The sequence below is a fragment of the Aegilops tauschii genome, chromosome 4 (genome assembly GCF_002575655.3).
Source record: "Aegilops tauschii subsp. strangulata cultivar AL8/78 chromosome 4, Aet v6.0, whole genome shotgun sequence".
Lineage (NCBI taxonomy): Eukaryota > Viridiplantae > Streptophyta > Magnoliopsida > Poales > Poaceae > Aegilops > Aegilops tauschii.
In genome coordinates, this window is record NC_053038.3 from 50,347,285 (window position 1) to 50,359,865 (window position 12,581).

Below are 12,581 nucleotides of genomic sequence, written 5' to 3' on the forward strand. Positions count from 1 at the left end.
ACAAGCCCATAAAGAGATGCGTCATTCGTGACAGCTGAGTAATGGTTAGGACCAAAGAGGTCCATGTGAAGCAATTCGAATGGTCGAGTAGTGGTCATGATAGTCTTCGCTGGATGCTTGGCCTTGGTCATCTTTCCAGCTTCACCAGCTCCACACTGGTGATCCTTGAGGAATTTGACATTCTCAATGCCAATGACATGCTTCTTCTTCGCAAGCGTGTGCAAATTCCTCATGCCTACATGACCAAGTCGTCGATGCCATAGCCATCCTTCTGAAGCTTTTGCAAGTAGGCACATGGCTGGTTGCGGTCCTGTAGAGAAATCAACAATATACAAGTCTCCTCTCCTAAAGCCTTCGAAGACTTTGCAATTGTCAGCTTCCATAACCACAACACAACGATACTTGCCAAAGACAACTACCATATCAAGATCACAAAGCATTGAGACAGACATGAGGTTGTATCCTAAGGACTCGACAAGCATGACTTTGTCCATGTGTCGATCCTTTGTGATCGTAACCTTACCTAGACCCAATACCTGACTTTTGCCTTTGTCAGCGAAGATGATATGCTTCAAATGCGATGGTGATAAGGGAGCATCAATCAATAGATTCTTGTCACCAGTCATGTGATTTGTACATCCACTATCGAGGACCCACTCAGTGGCTTTGGGTTGATCATCCTACAGATGAATTAGTGCAGCTTACGAACTTCATATACTTCATCAGTGAAGAATATGACATCAATTCATCAGATCAATTTCATCAAGCAATAGAACAGATAAAGCAGTATGAGGACGTGAGAAATGAAAGTTCATTTCTTCATGATTAGCCTGCGTCCTTTCAAGCATACTTTAGGTCTCCAGCAAATTCTTCAGACATTCAAGTACGTCTGGAGACCTGACCCTACAGAGGAGATTAGTTCTTTTTCTTCACCACCCACATCTGAAGGGGTGGCAAAGAGTTCATCACTCTGCGAGCTCCATATGAGAAAGGTGGCATAGCAGCCAATCCGTTTTGTTTCACATAAGAGAAGTTAGGGTAAGCATATGAATAAGCAGAGAAATTCTTCGATGACTTATGAACATAATGATTAGAAGAATAATGCTCATATTCATAGCCCTTGGCTCTTCCCTGCGAAACAGAGTTGTTAGCACGATGATGTTCATATGAGGACTTTGATCCTCTTGAGGAAATTGATCCATGTGAGGAATTTGGTCCATATGAAGAATTTGATCTGGGGTTCCTATTCCTCACAGGTGGTGTCATGAGGACATTCACCTGAAGACTTTCAAGGCATCTTTTGGGAACCCAGATTTTCTTCATAGGGGAACCGTTCCTGCAGTTAGTGCCAACATATCTAACAAATACTTCACCATTCTGATTTTTGAACAGCTTATAGTTGGAGTCAAATGACTCATCAGAAGAATGAGGAGATTCACATGTAAAGCCAGATAAGTTAGATGGATCAACTGGAGGTCCCTTTGCAGCAACCCATGAGGTTTTGGGGTACTGCTCAGGCTTCCAATATGTACCATCAGCATTGAGTTTCCTCTCAAAGGCGATACCCTCTTTCCTAGGGTTCCTGTTGAGGATCTGCTTTTTAAGCACATCACAAAGAGTCTGATGCCCTTTGAGACTTTTGTACATGCCTGTCATGTACAATTCCTTCAGCCATGCATCGTTAGTGATACTAGCAATGTCCTCTGATGAGGAATTAATGATAGCAGAGACAGTTGAGGAATTTGTAGCATTAGAAGCATTTGAACATTCAGGTGAAGAATTAGCATATTCACGTTCAATGCATTTCAAACATGGAGGAACAAATTCTTCCTGAGCAGCGCTGATTTTTTGAGCAAGTAATGAATCGCGCTCCTTCTGAAGATCTTCATAACTCACTTTTAGCTTCTCTAGATCTTGCTTTCTTTGAAGAAATTCATAAGAAAGCTTCTCATGATCAGACAAAAGAGTGTTATGATGACCTTGAAGGTTGTCATACCTAGTCTGAAGTCTCTGAAGATTTTCAGTCAAGGTTTTAGTGCGATCCATTTCTTCACCCAACATATCATCACTTTTGTCTAGCATGTATTGAACCTTTTCAAGGGCCCTTTGTTGTTTAGCAGCAAGGGAAACAAGTTTGACATAACTTGGTCCTAATTCATCATCAGATTCATCATCAGATTCATCATCACTAGATTCAGACAGATAGCCTTCAGTTACCTGTTCACCATCTGACATAAGGCATGGTGAGGAGGATGATGATTCTGGTTCAAATGCCATTGATTTGAGAGATTCCTTGAAGTCCTCAAACCAAGGATCATGACAGGTTTGATGACCTTCATAGACATCAGAGAGACGGTCCCAGATGAGCTTCGCATGATCGAGATGCATGACGTTCCTGAACTGATTTTGAGATAGACAAGAGCAGATGACGCCCTTTGCCGTGAGGTTGAGAAGAGTGTACTTGCGAATGTCATCAGCTTCCGCCGTCTTGCACAGATCGGTAAGACCAATCTCAGTGACGATCCACAATTCGCTGTTCATCGCCATGAGGCGCTTTTTCATCATGGCCTTCCACTTGGGATAATCATGACCGTCAAAGATGGGACATGTCACTCTCTTCATACCTGCGGTCGACATAACTAAAACTCCAGGTGGTTAAACCAAAATCACACAGAACAAGGGAGTACCTGTTGGGGAACGTAGCAGAAATTCAAAATTTTCTACGCATCACCAAGATCAATCTATGGAGTAATCTAGCAACGAGGGGAAGGGGAGTGCATCTACATACCCTTGTAGATTGCGATGCGGAAGCGTTGCAAGAACGCGGATGAGGGAGTCGTACTCGTAGCGATTCAGATCGCGGTTGATTCCGATCTAAGCACCGAAGAACGGTGCCTCCGCGTTCAACACACGTGCAGCCCGGTGACGTCTCCCACGCCTTGATCCAGCAAGGAGAGAGGGAGAGGTTGGGGAAGACTCCATCCAGCAGCAACACGACGGCGTGGTGGTGATGGAGGAGCGTGGCAATCCCGCAGGGCTTCGCCAAGCACCGCGGGAGAAGAGGAGGAGGGAGAGGGGTAGGGCTGCACCGAAAGAGAGATGTTCTCGTGTGTCTTGGGTAGCCCAAACCTCAACTATATATAGGGGGGGAGGGGGTTGCGCCCCCCTTAGGGTTTCCACCCCCAAGAGGAGGCGGCCAGCCCTAGATCCCATCAAGGGGGGCGGCCAAGGGGAGGAGAGGGGGGGCGCCCCACTAGATGGGCCCTAAGGCCCATCTGGACCTAGGGTTTGCCCCCTCCCACTCTCCCATGCGCCTTGGGCCTTGGTGGGGGGGCGCACCAGCCCACCTGGGGCTGGTCCCCTCCCACACTTGGCCCACGCAGCCTTCTGGGGCTGGTGGCCCCACTTGGTGGACCCCCGGGACCCTCCCGGTGGTCCCGGTACATTACCGATTTCACCCGAAACTTTTCCGGTGACCAAAAGAGGACTTCCCATATATAAATCTTTACCTTCGGACCATTCCAGAACTCCTCGTGACGTCCGAGATCTCATCCGGGACTCCGAACAACATTCGGTAACCACGTACATACTTTCCCTATAACCCTAGCGTCATCGAACCTTAAGCGTGTAGACCCTACGGGTTCGGGAACCATGCAGACATGACCGAGACGTTCTTCGGTCAATAACCAACAGCGGGATATGGATACCCATGTTGGCTCCCACATGTTCCACGATGATCTCATCGGATGAACCACGATGTCGGGGATTCAATCAATCCCGTATACAATTCCCTTTGTCTACCGGTATGTTACTTGCCCGAGATTCGATCGTCGGTATCCCCATACCTTGTTCAATCTCGTTACCGGCAAGTCTCTTTACTCGTTCCGTAACTCACATCATCCCGTGATCAACTCCTTGGTCACATTGTGCACATTATGATGATGTCCTACCGAGTGGGCCCAGAGATACCTCTCCGTTTACACGGAGTGACAAATCCCAGTCTCGATTCGTGCCAACCCAACAGACACTTTCGGAGATACCCGTAGTGCACCTTTATAGCCACCCAGTTACGTTGTGACGTTTGGCACACCCAAAGCATTCCTACGGTATCCGGGAGTTGCACAATCTCATGGTCTAAGGAAATGATACTTGACATTAGAAAAGCTCTGAGCAAACGAACTTCACGATCTTGTGCTAGGCTTAGGATTGGGTCTTGTCCATCACATCATTCTCCTAATGATGTGATCCCGTTATCAACGACATCCAATGTCCATGGTCAGGAAACCGTAACCATCTATTGATCAACGAGCTAGTCAACTAGAGGCTTACTAGGGACATGGTGTTGTCTATGTATCCACACATGTATCTGAGTTTCCTATCAATACAATTCTAGCATGGATAATGAACGATTATCATGAACAAGGAAATATAATAATAACCAATTTATTATTGCCTCTAGGGCATATTTCTAACAGTACCTTGCTCTGATACCAATTGAAAGTGCGTTATATCGACTAGAGGGGGGTGAATAGGCGATTTTTATGAATTCTTCACTGAGGAATCTGTGGGTGAGGAAATTCCTTAGCGAAGAACTACTTGCAGCGGAATAAGTACTCAAAAGTATGCATAGCAGAACACAAGCATAGTCATCATGATGAAATGAAGACAAGCACAGAGTACAGAAAGCGTAAACACAGGATAACACAGGATGAAGACAAACAGACTGAAGAAATTGAACTGAGGAAATTGAGAAAGTCTTCAGTCAAAGTCTTCAAACACAGATATGAACAAGCATACAACATAGTAATGAAGAAATGAAAGAGTTGAGGAAATAGAACCAGTTAGCTTGGTGAAGACAATGATTTGGTAGACCAGTTCCAACTGCTGTCTCAGTTGTACGTCTGGTTGGAGCAGCTAGGTATTTAAACCTGAGGACACACAGTCCTGAACACACAGTCCAGGACACCTAGTCCTCACCGTATTATCCTTGAGCTAAGGTCACACAGACCTCGCCCAATCACTCGTGGTAAGTCTTCAGGTGACTTCCAAACCTTCACAAACTCGGTCCCTCGGCGATCCACAATTTCCTCTTGGATGCTCTAGACCATGACGCCTAACCGTCTGGAAGAAGCACAGTCTTCAAAGGTAACAAGCGTCGGATCCACGCAGGATCAATCTCTTCAGTGATGCTCAATCACTTTGGGTTTGTAGATGTTTGGGTTTGGGGTTTTTCCTCACTTGATGATTTTCGCTCAATGTCCTCGGAGGATGGGATGCTCTCAATTGACAAGTGTCAGTTTCTCTCGGAGCAGCCAACCAGCTAGTGGTTGTAGGGGGCGGCTATTTATAGCCTAGGGAGCAGCCCGACATGATAAGACATAAATGCCCTTCAATGATATGACCATTAGGTGGGTAGATATTTTGGGATAGCTGGCGCATAGCACAACAACGGTCGGAAATTTGAGGTTCAAATTCCTCAGGGCTATCATGTTCCTCACTGTGTAGGCAATCCGCACTGGCGAATTCCTAACTCCTCAGTCAGAACAAATTCCTCAGAGACCAGAAGAACTTCGTCTCTATCACTGAAGAATATGACTGAGCTGTATGAGATTTCCAATGGCTTCACTCGAAGGGATTGGTAGGTGTAGGATTTTGAGTTGAGCATCACATGGAAATTTTTCCTTAGTATTTCCTCGACCCCCTTTAATAGTACGGTGTTTCCTATGACTCAAGAAAGAGAAAATGAAACTACGAAAACAAAAGTCTTCACGCTTCATATTCCTCAAATGAATACCAAGTCTTCAAGGTCACACCAATTTCTTCACTTTCAAAGTCTTCAGAAATCCAAAGTCTTCAGTCGAAGAACTTCATTTTTAGGGGTCGACTTTCTCTGTAAATATAAAACTCCTCATAGACTTATAGATCTGTGTACACTCACAAACGCATTAGTCCCTTAACCTATAAGTCTTCAATGCACCAAAATCACTAAGGGGCACTAGATGCACTTACAAACCCCTTGGGGCCTACTTTGGCGAGCTCGGATTTCGACCAGCTCTAAGCTCTTTTAAGAGATCTTTATTCTCTTTCGAGAAGTTTGTGTTAAACACAACAAAATTTTCTGTCAAATGGATATCGATCCTTAATTCGGCCACCTGTGCCCACATTATGGCTCAGGGGCTACTGGGCTTCATGCTCATTATTTATAAATATTAAAGGGGCACATCGATCCCCTGATCTGGTGTTGCCACCCGACCAGTGTCTCGGGGGCTACTGCATTGCTTATTCAATGCAGAGAATTCAAAGTGCTTAGTGTTCGGCATGACCGAACTATGGGCAAGCGCGTCTTCGGACAACAATAAGTACAATCTGGGACTTATCTGGCATCAAGCTAATATATCACGGCGACTTCTCACAACCCTCTCTCACGGGCCTGTCCGTAGATCATTATTTCTAATATATTACACCGTGTTTCTATTCCTACGTATGCTGCCGAGCTAGGAGTTGATCCTCAGGACGATTTTGCAAATCGACCTGAGTCTCAGGGGCTACTAGGATCAGCAGTTTTATGTTTTCCTTCAGGTGCATCTCAGGTTTTAGACCGACACACACCTTGAGGGCTACTGGATATACATATACTGGCTATATATCTCGGCAGAGTATAAATTGCACCAATAAAAAATATTCACAAAAAATCAGCCCGCGGTCGGGGTGGTGCACCACCTCGGAAGCAGTCCGGCATAAAGCTCGGGCGCCAGTGGCTGGCTCCATAGAGGGCATTTCCGGCATTAAGCTCGGCTGAATTCGTTCAATCTTTTAAAACACCGAGACACCTCAGACGCTGACCATCGTTGGAGCTCGGAAGTGGTCCGGCATAAAGCTCGGATTCGAATGGCTGGTTCCATAGAGAACTTTTCAGCTTTAAACTCGGATAACCTCCTTCAAACTTTTTCAAGCCAAGGTGATCTATGACACCTCGGATATAGTCCGGCGTTGGAGCTCGGATATAGTCCGGCGTTGGTGCTCGGCTGCAAAAGATATCTCGAATGCAGTCCGGCGTTGGAGCTCGGATGCAAGAGGACACCGCCGCACGGGAACAACTTCAAACCCGAGGTGTGGCGTAAAAAATAACAAGGCATTCATAAAGGTCAAGAACTTAAAGGGGCTCCTCGGATACCCGACGTGTGAACTCTTCGGATTCACTTCGGCGATCCTCAAGATCGAAGATGAGATGATTTGTTGAACCAGTTTTCAAGACCGACAGCCGAAGATGAAGAACAGTTCAGAAGAATCGAGGAGCGTCCCCAACTTCAAGACCGGTTCAGGGGGCTACTGACGGTGTCCTGGACTAGGGGGTACTCACCACATCGTCTCCGATCAGTTGGATTGGGCCGAGGACCCCCATGGCCGTTTGCTCATGGGCCAGTTCGGACAACCGATGTATACACGAGGAAGATTCCACAAGACTTGGTGATCAAGACAAGGACTCCTCTCCACCGGCATATTCGACTAGGACTCTTGTTATCCTAGGCCTCTGGCACATTATATAAGCCGAGGCCAGGCTAGTCGATAGAGGATCATGACATTACTCATCATACCTCTAGGGTTCGAGGTAGATCAACTTTGTAATCATACACATCGAATACAATCAAAAGCAGCATGTAGGGTATTATCTCTTCGAGAGAGCCCGAAGCTGGGTAAAATCCCGTGTCCATGTTACCATCGATCCTAAGACACGCAGCTTGGGACCCCCTACCCGAGATCTGCCGGTTTTGACACCGACAATATGGTTTAATGGTATTGATGTCGTAATATGAAAGGATATTGGTTCATGAGCATTGGTTAGTAGAAATATCGGTATTAAAGCTTGTTATTAACTTCTCATCTAAGTGAGTATTAAAGCATGGTGGGGAGGTTTTAGCATTTATATTTCTGATTGAAATCCTTGAGTGTTGTTATAATCGGATCCGCGCGATGGTTAACTCCTACCAACCAAAGGGGCATGCAAGTAGTACTTTGCTGCAATACTCTGTTGAACATGGAATAGGTTAGCCACATGTTTACTCTGAGCTCTAAGTCTGCGACGTAGTTTAGGCTCGGGACTTGACAACAGGTGAATGTGCCATTGGTAGATGCACTTTGGAGTCCCCATTGAATGCACCAGTGACAAAGTGTGCACTTGTATTTTGGGACATTTCCTTTTCGAGTGAGTGTCGACGGTAGAGTCCTCAATGTTGCAGTGTCGACAGAGCGCACTCGAAAAAATATACCCTTGTCATCCATGGGAATCATGATGGTTCCCATCAATAGTTAGAAATGGTAGACAAGTCTTCCTTGCCCTGACTTGACAAAACTGTTGGAATTGATTTTGGAAAATGGTTTTCAGGGAAAAGGTTTTGTTACAAAACAGGTTGGAAACTCTTTACCCCATACTGTTACATTGCAGGATATGTTGTTATTAGGTGTAGCTTGCCAATACATTCACCGTATTGACCCTCGTGGCTGCATCATATTATGTTGCAGGATTTTCTGTATCGAAGGATATATACGAAGTAGGGTTACGATGAAATACTCAACAGCTTCCTGTGAGTGGATGACGCCACAAGATAACGTATTTCTGCTGCATAATGTATCAAGCTAGCCTTGAGCTGGCAGATATGTGATGTATTAAAGACTGGATCTGCGATGTAATACTTTGACATGTGATATTTTCTGGTATTTCATCGTGAACTGTGTGTGCCAGCAATCGATCCAGGGACTGGCACATAAAGCACAGAGATTCAAGGCCCCTCTTAGGACCGGGTCGTGACATTCAGTCTGCATGCGTGCGTTCATAGAGGTGAATGTCTGCATCTGTACCGTGTTAAAAAAAGATTGTCAGGTGATGCTACTTGAAAAATCTCACATGAAAAAAATTAGGAAATGAGTACAGAAAAAATAAATACATGAGGGATTACAAGTTGCTTGAGGACTCAAACACCAATGGTGCTAATCATTATCAAATGTAGGCTTTAGGATTAGCGGACCATGATTTGTGAATAAGTCAGAGTTTGGTTGTGCATGATAACAATTGTTAGGTATGTCATGTGAATGTGGATTCTGAGAGTATATGTTTCATGACATTCACGTTAAAGTGATATACTCCGTTCTAACGCACCGGCAATTACCTAGTACGCCTAGCCATGATTAACCTTGGTATTATGCACAATCAAATTTTAACTTATTTGCAATTATGATTAGAGGCTCATGATTTGTGAATGTGTTAAAGTTTGATTGTACATGATTTATACTGAGTAGGAGAGAAATAAGAAGTGCTCATAGGGGTTGGTTGCGTGCGTGTGTACATAAGGATAAACGTATGTACATATGTATGAGCATCTGTGTACGTACTATGTGTTAGAAAAAGGGAAACTCTTCCCCTTAGCTGGCTGATCCGTGGTGGACATCCGCTAGATACGATGCCGTCGGATCGGATTCAATCGCATGGTGACGGGGTAATTGACCACGGGTACCCCGAAGACGGCAAGACAATATTTCAAGACATCGGGGCTAGCAAAGCCCCTCAGTCCGACTGCCCGACCGCTCCTGCCGGTTCCCTGTCCGACTGCTCCACCCGGTCGGCTGCCCGGCCGGCTGCCGGCTGCCGACTGCCCGAAGTCAACCGCTACAACGACAAGATACCGGCACTGTTGACGAATAGTAGTGGCGATATCATCTACAGTGTATCTCTCCCTGGACACTGTTTTATAAAGTGCACCAGGGACAAGGAGGCATGCACATCAGGTCCACACCATCATGAGCATGGTGCCCCATGCCCACTTGTCCCATGCCACTACATAGCTTACATAGTAAGCTAGCCATGCCTATATAAGGCACACATCCATCCATCCACTCCTCACTCACGCATGCATCCATGCTCACTCACGGTGGAGCTCTCTCATGCCCATTTGCTAGCTAGCTCACATACACATATGCGACATATACAAAGCTAGATGCTTATGGCACTGAGCTCAGATACAGCTCTAGGAGCAACTCTGTACCAGATATACCAGATATACTCAGACATGCAGGAGTAGGGGTATTATCTCTCCGGAGAGCCCCGAACCTGGGTAAACTAGCGCGTGCTATTCGCATACCCGCTCCCGGTCCTATCAGCAGTAGTCTTACCCTCACACTAAGCCCTTGTGGCATCTGTCGCCTCGCAATCCCCCGTGAGAACACCACGACAGTTGGCGCCCACCGTGGTGTGGTACTACTACTATGCTACCACGCTGCTGCTGGTTTCGCAGTCCGGGCGGGACCATTTTCGTCTTCACCGCCGCGGCGTCGCGCCGTCTCTCCAGTAGCGGTCGGGGGCTCGACATCGACACGCCCCCGGAGTGGCCGCGAGGGGCGGTGCGTCCTCGCCGTCGGCCTCGCCATCCTCGTCACCTCCGTCGCGTCGCTGTCGCCTCTCCGGCCGCGCTCGAGGGCTCGACATCGACACGCCCCCGGGGCGGCCGCACGGGACCGCGTCGTCGGCCTCGACACCGCTGAGCCTGCTCACGCTCATCCCGCTCACTTGCATCTATGCAAGCTAGCTAGATGCAAGTTAAACCATGGTCAAACACCACCCATACAATGCTCATACACTCGTCATATACATCCGAGATAATGGTCAAACCATGCTCCATACTAGCAAAACCGTGGTCAGATGCTACCCATACAATGATCAGATGCACTTCCCAGAACAATGCGTTTCCTGCACCATGCTTCGTGCATCTCCGGCCGTACTCGCATCCGGCGCCTCGCCCCCTCCTCTCCTGCTGCCTCACCACTAGCTCGCCATGGCGCCGCTGCCTCGTTGGAGCTGCTCTCGCCGCGCCCAAGCTCCGTCACCTGCGAGCACCCACTTGGGATTCAACGAATCCTCCGCCCGCCTCCAGTGCCGTGCGGCTACTCCCCCATGCCCATCGCACCGCGCCTGCGCGTGTGCGCCCGCCGTGCTGCTCGGCCTCGCAGGCTCCGCCCCGCTTCGGATGCTGCGCCCGCACGCCCGCCTTCGCCTCCACCCATGGACAGGCTGCCTGCGCCATTGCCCTCCTGCGCGCGAAGGCCCCTGCCGCGCGGCTGCGCGCCCCAAGCCGCGCGGCTGCGCGCCCCAAGCCGCGCAGGGCCGCTGGCTCCGACTCCCGCTGCGCTGCGCGGACGCCGCTTGGGGCCTTCTCGCGCGCGACCGGCTGCAGCCGGCTGCCTGGGCCGCTCGAGCGCTTTCGCCCCCGCCGCCTGCACTCGTCCGCGCCCCCAAGCGTCCGGCCGCCTCCCCGCGCCGGCTCTGCCTTCTCGCCTAGCCGGCCCCGCGCATCCGGCTCCTCCCCGCCGCTCGGTGCCCCAGTGGCTCCCTGCTCCGACTACCGCGTGCCCGCCGGCTCCCGCGCCGACTGCGGTGGGCCCGACCGGCTCCCCTTCGATCTGTGGCCGGCTCGCCGCCTAGCCGGCCGCGCCGCCTTGCGCCGTCTCCGCGCGCCCGTTATGGGCCGGCTCCGGGTCGCCGCCAGCCTCCCGCTCCCCGCCCGCGGGCTTCTCTAGCCGGCCGATGCCGCGCCCGCCTGCCAGCTTCTCCAGCTCGCCGATGCCGCGCCCGCCTGCCGGTTTCTCCAGCCGACTGGTGCCGCAATCGCCCGCCTTCCTGCTGGCCGGCTTGCTGCGCCTCGCGCACTCGCGCCGAATCCCACTGCAGCCGCCTGCTGTCCTGAAGAAAAAGAAAGAGGCCGAGTGCTAGAGAAAAGAAGCAGGCCGGCTGCCCAAAGTCCGGGTAGGACTAAAACAATAAAGTAGCCGGCTGCCAGCGAAGAAAAGTCAAGCCGGCTTGTAAAAAAAGAGAGAAGGAAGAAGCGTCCGGCTGCTCCAGGCCGGCTCCGCCGCTTGGCCGGTCGGGACCTCACTTCGAGCACCCGGAGGCTCGAAGGCTATACCCAGCGGGCGCGCCAGCGCGCTCCGCGAGCACCGAGCCGCGTCGGCTGTCTTCGTCAACCCCCGACTGCGTCAAAAGCAATGTGAGCTCCTCACCCACATATTTTCGCACCGCGTGCAAACCCGGATAACCCCGAGCGACACTCAGGGACCGCATCCGCCTTTATTTTACAGTTGCACTACTGTTCGCCCCGGCGCCAGCCAGAGTTGGCCCGGAGGCTGGCCGCTTGGCCTGAGATGTTTGTTCCCGCAGATGGCTTAGTAGCGTGCGCGGTACCAAAGGCTCACTCTTAGTCACAGACCGCAGAGCGGCTGTCCGGCTAGCAAGGATGAACGGGCCACCCACGCGAAAAGCGTCCGGGAAGAAAAACGGTTCGGGCGACCCGACCGTTTCCTTTATGAGTATCTGCTCGGTTAAATCCGCTTCTAGAGTCTGAGTACTGTACACTCCCCTCTGCGGCCCATTCTCAACCACAGACCGCGGAGCGGCTGTCCGGCAAGAGAGAGCACAAGCCAAAGAGTCGAGGGAACATGAAAAGATTGAAGGGGGCTCGGACGAAACCGAGTCGGCACCCTCCGCATAAAACTTGCAATGCTAAAAGCAAACATTTGATATATCTGCGCAGACTAAC